At 32.4% G+C, this 14,707-nt stretch overlaps 1 long non-coding RNA gene across 1 annotated transcript; it reads right to left on the bottom strand.

Annotated features, from left to right (window-relative positions):
- Positions 1-5,196: 5,196 nt before the first annotated feature.
- LOC127722973 (uncharacterized) lies at positions 5,197-9,915 on the bottom strand. Its single transcript, XR_007991768.1, has 2 exons — positions 9,741-9,915; positions 5,197-6,033 (listed from the first exon to the last, which is right to left on the bottom strand). It is a non-coding gene; the product is annotated as an uncharacterized LOC127722973 (long non-coding RNA).
- Positions 9,916-14,707: the final 4,792 nt, after the last annotated feature.

Below are 14,707 nucleotides of genomic sequence, written 5' to 3'. Positions count from 1 at the left end.
AAGTTCGGACCTTTGGTATAGACATCCCATGAATTGTCCCACCTGAGCCTTTTGGCCCATTGGACCTTACACTACTGGACAAAAAAACAACTGTCCATACCAGTAACAGTCGTTCTAAGACTGATAATGTTTGTTAAAGTTGTAACAGTTGTTAAATTTCACTGCTGCAGTTATTTTGTAACTGTCCCAACTTTAAAAGTGTTTGTCTAAAACATAAATCGACTGCAACAACGCTAGAAATAACTGTCACAGTCATTAAAGGACTGATACAACTATTTCAAAGTTGTAACAGTTGATTTACATCTGTCCCAACTCGAAAAACGTTGCAACAGTCATAAATAAACTGATTAAACGCCTAAAAGGTTGTCACAGTCATAATAAGACTGCTGCAACCATTTGAAAGTTGTAACAGTTATTTAATAACTGTCCCAACACGGAAAACGTTTAAACAGTCATAAATAAACTGTTTAAACGCTGAAAAGGTTGTAACAGTAAAAATATGATTGCTACAACCATTACATAGTCATAGCTAATTTATAAGTGTAGCAGCTTCCAAACATTGATCGTCATTAAGACTTAAAAGTCACGGATACAAAATTTCTGACAGTCAGGGATAGGTTAAATTATTTGTAAAACAATTTTACCGTGTGCAATATAAGGTTGTGACAAAGAGACACAACTATCAAACCCATTTAATACATTAATTTTAGATAGAAATTGATTTAAAAAAAAATATTTTGAAATATTTGCCACTGAACATTTTGGTATTCCCCGCTTATTTAGTGAATGAGCTAAATTTATATAATTATTAACACTCCCTCGCCTCTCATCTCATCGAACAAAATCGGAACCAGCACTAAATACCTGCAATTTCACACAGGACGGTTTTATTCGCATTTAAAACTAACCAAATGTATCTTTAACTGTATTAACAGTTGACAATTTTCATTTCAATATTATCTAAATAAAAACTTTTTAATTTTTTTAAATTAGTTAGGTGTGAAATCATTCATGCATACAAGGTTGTCTTCAATACCCGTAGTTTTACGAATCACATTACTTCATAATAACGGTCAATATACACGATATACCGTAAACACCGAATATACACCCTTGTCAAACTTATCCCCATATTAAACTGCTTAATTTTTTCCCCGAGGGTTTATTTCACACACTTATTTTGAGCTTTTATTTCTGGCTACATTTTTTTTCTTGCAAAATTATAAATATTGCCGTATTAACCATTTTGATTTCTATACATATAAAAAAAAATCAAAGCTATGATGAACATTTAACGCATCTTTTGCAGCTATGGAAAAACAAAAATAATCTTAAATCTATCTAAATTTAATTTATTTTACTGTATTTTATTTTTGAATAGTTCAATATTGACTCGACTTTGTACTGTATATTGTAACGAGTGGGCTATTTGAAGTTCAAATGTCCTTGATAAATAGCACTTCGGCATTCATTCATGATTGATTGAGGTAAAAATATTATCACTCGAGATCATTCATATTTTCACCGGATTTTTCTCAACCAATTTACCAAAAGTATTTATAAACAGATGGGCGTACTGTACAAGACCGACAAAATAACTAGCGCCAGTGAAAGTTGAAATGTTCAAAACAAGAAAACTCGCATTGTTTCAGACAAGGAAATCAAATCTTCTTTTATTTATTCATATAACGGTTTAGAACTTGTTGTATTCTTTAGACTCCGGTCTTGTTAAATTCTACAGACTGACATCGGATTCTCTTTTGTGGTTTCAGTTGATCAGATGTCGTACTAACCATGCTAACATTTATCTAAAATATTTTCCAATTTCCATTTTTTAAATTCAATTTATTTAATCATATAAATGCTTGTCCAATATTGATATATAATTCAAATAGTAAAGAAACCAAATGGGTCCATTATTCTAATTATATTCATCTTCAATCAGTGATGAAAACAGTACATATGTATTACCAGCAGAACTTATTTGGGCGCCCCTTAGAAAAAAAAAATCATTGATTAATTAAATCACACAAATTGTTTTGCTTCACTTTAATAGAAGGATGGACTGAAAATAAGTATTCTGGCCCTGGTCTGAGTGAAAATATATAATCTGGCTGCCTATATGTTGGAAATTAATATTCTGACCATATCAAATTTGCCAATTCAGTTGCTAACTTCTATATATGTCATTGGATTTTAGGTGAAAAATTGTCTAATTTGTAAACAAGTACCACATCATTTTATTAATCAAATAATGATCTTATTAAAAAAAATGCAGTTCTATTTAACATTGTTGTGTCGATATTTTGAGCAATTATGATTTCAGCCGTGTATCACCATCAATGATCACTTGTTCTCCAATGGATGAATCTGTCGTAAAGTTTTCACGTGTTTAGACGTATAGATATATGTTGACCTCTAGATTGTTATTTAGTTGTTGTTGGGTTGATGTCATATAGTAGCAGTTTACTCAATTTCACCAATTTATTATCATATGTTTTAGTCTATTTGTCATGTTTGTATTGCATAGGCTTTTCACACCATGCTATATATATATATGTCAATGTATGTATAATGTATATGTAAATTATAACAAACAGCTCACCAATAGTGCATAATACATGTATGCCTTTGTAATGCTTATTGTGTATATTGAAAATGTTGCTAAACATCTTGGGATATATATTTAGAAGGCATTTATTCAAAAGCAGATATAATGGATTTGTAGAAAAACATGAATAAGGGCAGAAGCCTGTTAATATTGGATCACCTATAAGCATGATAAGCCTTTGGTAAACCATGATACATTTGTCATCACTCGATGTTTCAATGGGTCTGTAAACATGATAAAAATGGGAGACATCAGAAATGATCATCCAGGAACTATTTTTTCAAATTCTAAACATGCTTAACTGTAATTTTGAGGCCCTATATAACTTGCTGTTCGGTGTGAGCCAAGGCTCTGTGTTGAAGACTGTACTTTGACCTATAATGGTTTACTTTTTCAAAATTTTTGACTTGGATGCAAAGTTGTCTCATTGGCAATCATACCACATCTTCTTATATCTATTAACTGACCCAATTTTATCGCCAACAGATTGTTTGTTGCTTTTGTATATAAATCAAACTTGGGTTTCTCATCTCAACTTGTTTACATTGTGTAACATCATTCAATATGGCTAGGCCTGTTATAGGTTTTTCATTATCATGATTATGTGGTACTGATTTTGCTCATTGGTGAAGGATGTGCAGTTACTAACAATTACATCACTTGGTCTACGGTTGATGGTTGTCTCATTGAAAATCATACCACATCTCCTTAATTTTTGTTATTGTACATTCATGACATTGTACATATTATACATGACTACAATATTATCAAATGAATTATAACAATTGTTAATACTTGTCCGACTTTTGTTAACAAAAAGCAGCTATAATCAACATGGTAGACATGATCAATGGTGATGTAACAAGAGTGACTGTGCACACGCTGAAATGTCAAGTCTGCTTTGCCTACATGTAAAATTGAATTTATGTTGAATGTAAAAAATGTAATACATGTATATATGAAGGTTTTACTACATGTACAAGTATCACATAAACTTTCCATTATCAATTACCTTTGAAAATGAAGTCATGGTCAAATTAACCATGCCAAACAGATGATGTACACCCTACAAACTGACATTCCATACCCAAAATTTAGTGGTTTATAGTATCTGTGAAATAGACTTAACATCCAAACCATGAAAACTAAACATTGCCCAATGAAACATGAAAATGAGGTCATGGTCAGATTTAAAACCTCCCAATCAAACTTGTACAACTTACGAAGATATCCAATACGCCAAAAATAGTGATCCTATACATGTCATGCATGTACATGTAGTTTATAGCATCTGAGAAACATTGGGAAATAGACCAAACCACAAAAACTAAATTGTTCAATGAACCATGACATTTTCATTGAGGTCAAAGTCTGATGCAGGTCTTGCAGTCAGATATATTCACCTTACAATCATTTCATACACCAAATATAGTTGACCTATTATTCCTCTGAGAAACAAACTTGACAAAGTAACTGAAATAACCTTAATCACTGATCCATGAAATGAAGTCAAGGTCAGGTTAACCCTGCCTGACAGACAATGAGACATGTAGACCTTTCAAGATACCTATATATATATATACCATATAAATTTATCCAATTACTCATTATACATGTACATGTTATACATGTAAGAGAGTATTTCACGGTATGACTGTTCAAACAGTAATAATTTTTTTCAAACAGTCAGTGAACCATGAAAACAAGGTAAAGTGCAATGAACAAGTTACTAACAGAAACTTCATAACATAAAGAAGTATCCAGGTCTTTAAGCTTCAAAAATGTACCTAGTGAAGCTTTATACAAATAGGTTACGCTGTCAGTCAGGGATACTACTTGTACAAGTAATCTTTATTTACTTGAAGAGGTAAAAAAAATATACTTCTATACATGATATAAGTTAACTATAATGTTTGAATAATCTCCCCTTAATTTTCTCAAAAATTCACTTGTATAAGTAATTTTTTTTTACAACCCCACAAAAATTCTCAAGTTTGAGATGTAAAAACATGCCTTTAATGATTTTTCCCAGGATAGCTCATAACTTTTTATTAGAGCTCAATGTTTCATCTCATTAATTCAACAAAGAAACTGATTGCACAAAGATCTTAAGTATTTGTGCAAGTCCTTCAAAAATTGCTCCTTGGGGGCTTGTAAATGAGCAGTGTTCGGAAGATAACAGACAAATGAGATTTTCATTGTTCATGAAATTACACTTAAATGATTAGTAAAGACATCTGCAAAAGACAGACAATTTAAAATTCTATTAGAGCAAAGAAGTCCTAAGAATTCAAGAAAAGAAGATAGGATGACTTTTTCACTTATATAAGTAAAAAAATCTGAATGTCTAAGGGACATAACTAAGGCAATTTTTTTTTTACCTATACAAGTAAATAAAATACACTTGTATAAGTATCCTACAAATTTACTTATATAAGTATATTAATATTACTTCTTCAAGTAAATAAAAATTACTTGTACAAGTAGTACCCCTGACTGGCTGTAGCCGCTGCCAGATTGTAATACCTATTTCTTGCATACATCAACTTTTGTTGTAGGCGGGACTATAAAATTATACTTTGAAGTACATGGTTTATTTGTTTAATATGCTTGGGCACTAATTTAGATTTTTATTTAATTCTAATTCAGACTTTAAGTACAGCAAGCAGTCATTTGACACTTAACAACTGTGACCGACTACGAGAGACCCTCATGGGTGGTTAAGGTCTTTTTACACACCCTGGTGGTAGTTAACAATTGCAATGCCAACATAAACTTCGGATGCGATTTATACATGCACTGTGTTGTAAATTTCACTGAAACTAGAAATTCACATTATATCCAAATTGTTATTATATTAAAATGACTGATTATCCACTAAAGTATTCATGAATTCAGATATTATGCACTATTATTATTAATATTCACTGAAACTAGGAATTTTCATTATTCCAAATGGCTATTTCAAATGAATAATTATCCAAAGTATTCATGGAATTCAGATACAATGTATGATTGCACTATTAATATGCACTGAAACTATGAAATCTTGTTATTCCAAATTCATTATTGATATACCAAATGAATAATTATCATGATTATCCAAGTTATTTAGTCATCCAGTACTGTGGTCCTCCTTTAATACAATTTGTAAGTTTCCTATTTGTACAATGCACAATTTTTTTTCTTGTCCAATTTAATCCTAACATCACAAGTCATCATCATCATGGAATAATGCTGCAAGTGCTATTCATTATTTCCAAAAACAATAAATAACTAGCACAAAATAATGAATTAATCCACTGTTTCACAATTTGCAGCTATAAGAGTGACTCAGTGACATCTATATGTCCTATGCATCAAAGTGCACATGTAGCAGGCTTCATATTCTAAGTGGGAATCATGCTCAAGCCAATATGAATCTACAAAAAAAAATATACATTGAGACTAAAGTACAGTAAAATTTTAGCTAACATAATACTATATACATTGTACGGTACTTAGAAGAAAGTCAATTACAATAACTGTATCTACCTAGATGAAAACTAGCAATCCTCATTTGATTGACGAAAAAATTTCTAGGACTTATACAATTATATTTTTAAGTCCCAATTTTAAACAAGAAGAATAAATCTTTTTAGTGGGTCTAAATTCTATGTATGGTCTTTTTTCTACATTAATGATTTTTTATGTGTGACTGTGTACTTTCATTGAAGGGTTACTGTCTTATTGAGGCTCACACCATACTTTATTTCATCAATTCTTTAAAGTCAGACATCATGGACATAGTTATTCCTCTCTAAAACACAACAGGTTATTGCTTTTGTTCATGTTAATATGAAATAAATTGATACTACAGAGAAAAGTTTAAAGAATGAAAAAAATAATTAAATAAATAAATGCACTGTTACTATATAGATGCTATTGACTTTCCCTTTGTCAAGTGCATATAATGAATAAACCTTTGTGATGTAAATGTAGAATCTTTGTCCGAAGGTTAATCAGGATGATATTTATACTGTTCCAAGGCTTAACCCTCCCTGTTAACAGTCAGGGGACTTACTTAAATGAGCGCTTTTCTAAATCACTGATTCAAGTAACATTATGACCATAAAGGTTGGAAGTAAGAGTTGTTTTTCTTTAATAATCACCTATTTAAGTACATGTAGTACAAATTAATCACTAGCCTAAGTGATTTAATTTTATTGTAGCTTTAAATATAGAATACTATTGATCCAGGGGCTAATTATGTTGCTAAATTTATCAAAACCAACATCTGTGTTGATAGGATGACCCGGTCATGTCAGGTGATGACCTTGTACTAAATCTAGGATAATGACATAAAAATCACTTGTTTAAGTATCATACCTCAATTTCCTTCCAAAAAATCATTTCTTTTAATAACCCCTACTAATTTCAACACCCCGAACAGTGAAATTTTTATCGTGAACAGTAGAATTTTTTTACATAATTTATAAGATGAAACCTTGAATTTTACAGGGCAAATACTCCCACAGTGGCACTGCTGAGAAAAATCTGTTAAGAAAGTATCAGTTCATTATGTAAAGCCATTTTTATAGCATTTTTTCAACTAAAATAGAATTTGCAGCTAAATGATTGCATCAAAGGCATAAACCTTGCTGCTTAAAAGAAGCAAAAAGTTCATTTTTTTTCAATTTTACTAATGAAAAGATATTATGTAAACCTACGTGTTTAAAATTTTGGTAAAACTACAAAATCACAATTTGTGACAAAACTTTCAATTTGCTACTTAAATAAGTGACTTAAAAATCACTTATTTCAAAAAGTCCCCTGACTGGTTAATGTTTTAAATCCTTGAGTTTAATTTTACATCTTTTGTGTTACCCTGTATACTTTTTCCTTATGACAGCTTGTATTAAATAATGCTTTGCAGCTCAGACAACACTTTCTTTATTTTATTTTAGTTATTTACCCAATTTTATTTTGATAAATCAATACTCAGATAACTTTTAAAATATGCATTTTTTGTATCCAAAATAATATTATATCCTGCTGATTCATATTTTTCTTAAATTACAATTTATTTTGAAATATTTATCAAAATTTTGAAGAGGACAATTATAATTTGTGAACATCATTATAAAATCATCTTCAATATATACCCATGACAGTTTAAAATTCCTCCCCAAGGCAATAAACTATTGTGTGTCTTAATCTGTATATTAGCTATAATATGTATATAAGAATTCCTGATTATTACCTATCCAGTGTTAACATCCTGATTATTACCTATTTTAATGTCACATTTGCATGGTCATGAATTCATGTTCAGTAAATACATAAATTTTAATTATTTATTTTGAATTTGAGTAAAAGGTATTTTTAAACTAAATTATTGGACATACAATGCAGTTAACACAGTAAATTTTATGACAACTTACTTGATACTACAATATCTATAAAAATATTTTGAGCTTCATAAAATACTTTAAAAAAGTTTATACCATGTTTAGATAAAAAAAAAATATGCTTACAGATAGATATTTTTGTTATGTTTTCCCCACATATTGAATGTTAAACATAAAATAATTATGTAGAAAAGGCAAAAAATCTGCAGTCAGATGTGAATGCACATGATGAAAGGAGATGTGGGATATATTTTTATATCAATGATGCAGCAACCCAACAGTAAGGCAACAATAAAGTAACCAAAACACAATTTAACACACAAATTTGACTCATGAATAGAAAGTCCTTTAATCATTTTAATGGTGGAATAAATAAAAAGACCCTTGAATGTTACTACTAGATAACATTTATGGCATAAATGAATTTTGACTAACCAGAGGGCACAATTTATATAAAAATTTCACATGAAAAATCAAAATATATAGTTTAGGTTCAAAGTATTTACAAATTTATAGTGATTTAATATTCTATGTTAAATCTAAAAAGAATATAATTATGATGCTCACTTTGCTCTTTTAATATGTTTTTTATTTCTTTTTAACTTAAAATCATGTACATGTAGCAATTAACATGATGACATATTTATAGATATTTTATTCATTGTAATTATTCATTTTGAGAAAAGATGCAACAACCTCCACAACCCTTGTTCAATATGAATCTTTAAGTACATGATGAAAGAATTACTAATTGAATTAGCACATTTTGTTTAATCAACTGTGTTTAAATGGCAACTGTTTTGAATCTGTGCATGGTTTCAGGAACATTAATTTAATAATATTGTTTAATTTTGATGATTAATGTTATTTTGAACCATCTAATCAATGCTAATACATACATGACATATTCACTTTCAATGCCTTATATTATCAAATATATTCATGTTTTGTTGTCCATGATTTGGGAATTATTTAAAAATTGAATGAAAATGCATACTAAGTTACTTGCTAAATAAGTCACTAAAATTAATACTTTTCATAAAATTTTATGGTCAGATCATATGTTTTCATACACCGTCATATTAATTTGTACTATGCATGTTTTTTCAATGGAAATTGTGACGTCACAATGCATTCTTAATAGAACGAAAACTATCAGCTGATAAAGCAAAACCAGGGAAATACTTGTAATCCAGCATTAGTAACACAATTATATGGATATGTACATGTAAAGATTGGTTGGTTGTTGGTTATAAGAAGTCCAGTGACAAGTATTTCATGCAAATTTAAGACCAGAGTTAACAATACATTAACATACAATATGTACATGATGTATAGGTCCTGTAAAAGGTCATCCCGCACAACAAAAGTTAACCAATGCCCCACATGTTAGAATTTAACAGTAAGACGATGAAGATCAAGAGTAACCTTTTTTTATTCCCTTGACCTTGTCACCCTTGGGGTGATGTATGCAAAGTAAATAAGGGATTAAATGACATACACATGATAAAAGGGGGAGGGGGAATGGTGTCAAACATGAATTTCAATGATGCACAACTTTTCCAAGCCCAAATCCTAACTTTGCCTTGGAACATGCAACTATGCACGAGTTTGGTGATATAGATCGTCGATTCATAGCCTGTCTGTAGGAAGAACAAATGTGCACATTTTCCCTTCAAAATCTTGGATCCATGATTATTCGATAGACATGCTTTAAAATATTATTCATTTCTACTCACCGATTGTAATTTCCAGCTCCGCTTATATTGTACATGTGGTCTAACATCTGTAGTTTCCTGTGTAAAATATAGTTTGCCGACCTCCAGGTCCAGTTTGCCGACAAGAAAATAAAGAGGGTAAATCGTCCACGGTGAAGAATTGTTTTCCGTTTTTAAAGAAACTTGACAGATTTAATTAATTGTTTTTTTTATCATCGGAAAATATTCCTCATGGAGAGTAATTCAAATTAAAAATGTTTTATTATGCTGTACAATATTGATAACTTAGTCATATTCTTTAAATTTACTTCAGGTACACCGACGGTACATTTTCTATTCCTCAGAATTTATCAAAACTTTTTCAAATATAAATTTGAATGAATTCATTAGCATCTTCTGCAATAATATTAAAACTCCATTTTTAAACGAAGGCTTCTGGTGTGTAAAACCAGTTATGAACGAATCTGAATAGATAAAATAAAAAGTAAAGATACCTAAAGGAAAGTAAAACGCACATGTCAAAAATGAACGGACAATACTATGGCAATAAACGGAAAACGACAAAAGACAAACAACGATCGCAAAATAAATAAATAAAAAACAAAACAAGTCAACAACCGCACAATAGATGATAATAGTATAAATTATGGGCTATTTCACAACTATATCAAATCTTGAGAGCCGGGTGAAACGTAAATTTTTTTTATACACTGAGTTGCTACAGTGACGCTAAAATATTTGTCGACTGCAACAACCTATGAAATGTTTGTTTTAAACATTTAACGACTGTAGCAACCTTTTAAAATTTGTAATAAACATTTTATGACTGTAACAACCTTTAAAAAGTTTTAACAAACATTTTACAACTGTCCCAACTCTAAAAACGTTGTAACAAACATTTTTTGACTGCATCAACGTCTAAAAAGTTGACACAAACAAATTTCAACTGTCCCAACTATTAAAAGGTTGGGACAAACATTATACAACTGCCACAACTTTTGGAAAGACTGTAATAAATAGTATTTGACTGTGACAACCCCGTAGACCACTGCAACAGTCCTTAAATGACTGTTGATAACATATTTTGGTTTTCACAACCCATAAAAGTGTTGGGACAGACATTAATCAACTGTATCAGTTTCTTTGACAGTCATCTTCAGTCTTCCACAGACTAAGACAGTCGTAGAACGACTGTTACTGGTATGGACAGTTGTTTTTTCGTCCAGTAGTGTTAGATCTTTATCTATCATTTGCACCTAGTGGGTAAACAAGTATTGCCGTAGGGAATTTTCGACAAACTTTTAAAAATTAGGGGTAGGCATGTTAGACCCTTTTACACCTAAGTTCGGACCTTTGGTATAGACAAACCATGAGTTGTCCTACCTGGGCCTTTTGACCCATTTGACCTTAGACTATTATCTATTATTTGCACCTAATGGGTAAAAAGTATTGCCGTAGGGAATTGTTTAAACTCTTTTAAAAATTGGGGGTAGGCATTTATTTTAATTCTGACTTTGGACCTATGGTGAAGACAAACAATGAGTTGTCCCACCTTGGCCTTTTGGCCCATTGGACCTTAAACCAATACCTATCATTTGCACTTAATGGGTAAAAATGTATTGCCGTAGGGAATTTTTGACAGACTTTTAAAAATTAGGGGTAGGCATGTTAGACCCTTTTAACATAAGTTCAGACCTTTGGTATAGACAAACCATGAGTTGTCCTACCTGGGCCTTTTGACCCATTTGACCTTAGACTATTATCTATCATTTGCACCTAATGGGTAAAAAGTATTGCCGTAGGGAATTGTTTAAACTCTTTTAAAAATTGGGGTTAGGCATTTTTTTTAAATTTGACTTTGGACCTATGGTTAAGACAAACCATGAATTGTCCCACCTTGGCCTTTTGACCCATTGGACCTTAAACCATTACCTATCATTTGCATCTAGTGGATAAAAAGTATTGCCGTAGGGAATTTTTGACAGACTTTTAAAAATTAGGGGTAGGCATGTTAGACCCTTTAGACCAAAGTTCGGACCTTTGATATAGACAAGCCATGAGTTGTCCCACCTAGGCCTTTTGGCTCATTGGACCTCAGACCATTATCTATCATTTTCGCCTAGTGGGTAAAAAATATTTCCGTAGGGAATTTTGACAGACTTTTAAAAATTAGGGGTAGGCATGTTTGACCCTTTAGACCAAAGTTCGGACCTTTGGTATAGACAAACCATGAGTTGTCCCACCTGGGCCTTTTGGCCCATTTGACCTTAGACCATTATCTATCATTGGCAGCTAGTGGGTAAAACATTATTGCCGTAGGGAATTTTTCACACTCTTTTAAAATTGGGGGTAGTCATTTTTTTTTTAAATCTGACTTTAGACCTATGGTGAAGACAAACAATGAGTTGTCCCACCTGGGCCTTTTGGCCCATTGGACCAGGAACCATTACCTATCATTTGCACTTAATGGGTAAAAATGAATTGCCGTAGGGAATTTTTGACAGACTTTTAAAAATTAAGGGTAGGCATGTTAGACCCTTTTAACATAAGTTCGGACCTTTGGTATAGACAAACCATGAGTTGTCCCACCTAGGCCTTTTGGCTCATTGGACCTTAGACCATTATCTATCATTTTCGCCTAGTGGGTAAAAAATATTTCCGTAGGGAATTTTGACAGACTTTTAAAAATTACGGGTAGGCATGTTAGACCCTTTAGACCAAAGTTCGGACCTTTAGTATAGACAAACCATGAGTTGTCCCACCTGGGCCTTTTGGCCCATTTGACCTTAGACCATTATCTATCATTTCCAACTAGTGGGTAAAACATTATTGCCGTAGGGAATTTTTCACACTCTTTTAAAATTGGGGGTAGTCATTTTTTTTTTAAATCTGACTTTAGACCTATGATGAAGACAAACCATGAGTTGTCCCACCTGGGACTTTTAACCCATTGGACCTTAAACCATTACCTATCATTTGCACCTAGAGGGTAAAAATGTATTGCCGTAGGGAATTCTTGACAGACTTTTAAAAATTAAAAGTAGGCATGTTAGACCCTTTAGACCTAAGTTCTGACCTTTGGTATAAAAAAAACCATAAGTTGTCCCACCTGTGCCTTTTGGCCCGTTGGACCTTAGACCATTATCTATCATTTGCCTCTAGTGGATAAAAAAGGATTGCCGAAGGGAATTTTTGACAGACTTTTAAAATTAGGGGAAGGCATGTTAGACCCTTCAGACCAAAGTTCGGACCTTTGGTATAGACAAACCATGAGTTGTATCACCTGGGCCTTTTGACCCATTTGACCTTAGACCATTATCTATCTTTTGCATCTAGTGGGTAAAAAGTATTGCCATAGGGAATTTATTTACACTCTTTTAAAAATTAGGGGTAGGCATTTTTTTTAATTCTGACTTTAGACCTATAGTGAAGACAAACCATGAGTTGTCCAACCTTAGCCTTTTAGCCTATTGGACCATAAACCATTACCTATCATTTGCACCTAATGGGTACAAATGTTTTGCCGTAAGGAATTTTTGACAGACGTTTAAAAATTAGGGGTAGGCATGTTAGACCTTTAAACATAAATTCGGACCTTTGGTATAGACAAACTATGAGTTGTCCCACCTAGGCCTTTTGGCTCATTTGACCTTAGACCATTATCTATCATTTTCACCTAGTAGGGTAAAAAAGTATTGCCGTATGGAATTTTTGACAGACTTTGTAAAAATTAGGGGTACGCATGTTAGTGCCTTTAGACCAAAGTTCAGACCTTTGGTATAGACAAATAATGAGTTGTCCCACCTGGGCATTTTGACCCATTTGACCTTAGACCATTATCTATCATTGGCAGCTAGTGGGTAAAACATTATTGCCGTAGGGAATTTTTCACACTCTTTTAAAATTCGGGGTAGTCATTTTTTTTTTAAATCTGACTTTAGACCTATGGTGAAGACAAAGCATGAGTTGTCCCACCTGGGACTTTTAACCCATTGGACCTTAAACCATTACCTATCATTTGCACCTAGTGGGTAAAAATGTATTGCCGTACTGAATTCTTGACAGACTTTTAAAAAATAGGGGTAGGCATGTTAGACCTTTAGACCTAAGTTCGGACCTTTGGTATAGACAAACCATGAATTGTCCCACCTGGGCGTTTTCGTCCTTTGGACCTTAGACCATTATCTATCATTTTCATTCAGTGGGAAAAAAAGTATTGCCGTAGGGAATTTTTGACAGACTTTTTAAAAATTAGGGGTAGACATGTTAAACCCTTTTGATCAAAGTTCGGACCTTTGGTATAGACAAACCATGAGTTGTCCCACCTGGGCCTTTTGACCCATTTGACCTTAAACCATTACCTATCATTTGCACCTAGTGGGTAAAAAAGTGTTGCCGTAAGGGATTTTTTTACACTCTTTTAAAAATTGGGGGTAGGCATTTTTTTTAATTCTGACTTTGGACCTATAGTGAAGACAAACCATGAGTTGTCCCACCTTGGCCTTTTGGCCCATTGGACCTTAAACCATTACCTATTATTTGCACTTAGTGGGTAAAAATATATTGCCGTAGGGCATTTTTGACAGACTTTTAAAAATTAGGGGTAGGCATGTTAGACCCTTTTAACATAAGTTCGGACCTTTGGTATAGACAAACCATGAGTTGTCCCACCTAGGCCTTTTGGCTCATTGGACCTTAGACCATTATCTATCATTTTCGCCTAGTGTGTAAAAAATATTTCCGTAGGGAATTTTGACAGACTTTTAAAAATTACGGGTAGGCATGTTAGACCCTTTAGACCAAAGTTCGGACCTTTGGTATAGACAAACCATGAGTTGTCCCACCTGGGCCTTTTGGCCCATTTGACCTTAGACCATTATCTATCATTTGCACCTAGTGGGTAAAATTTTATTGCTGTAGGGAATTTTTGACACTCTTTTAAAAATTAGTGTTAGACATTTTGTTTTAAATCTGATTTTGGACCTATG

Source organism: Mytilus californianus, unplaced genomic scaffold (assembly GCF_021869535.1).
Source record: "Mytilus californianus isolate M0D057914Y unplaced genomic scaffold, xbMytCali1.0.p SCAF_13, whole genome shotgun sequence".
In the NCBI taxonomy this organism is placed as follows: Eukaryota; Metazoa; Mollusca; class Bivalvia; order Mytilida; family Mytilidae; genus Mytilus; species Mytilus californianus.
Note: the sequence above shows the minus strand (reverse complement) of the source record. Positions and strands in the feature narration are given on the sequence as shown.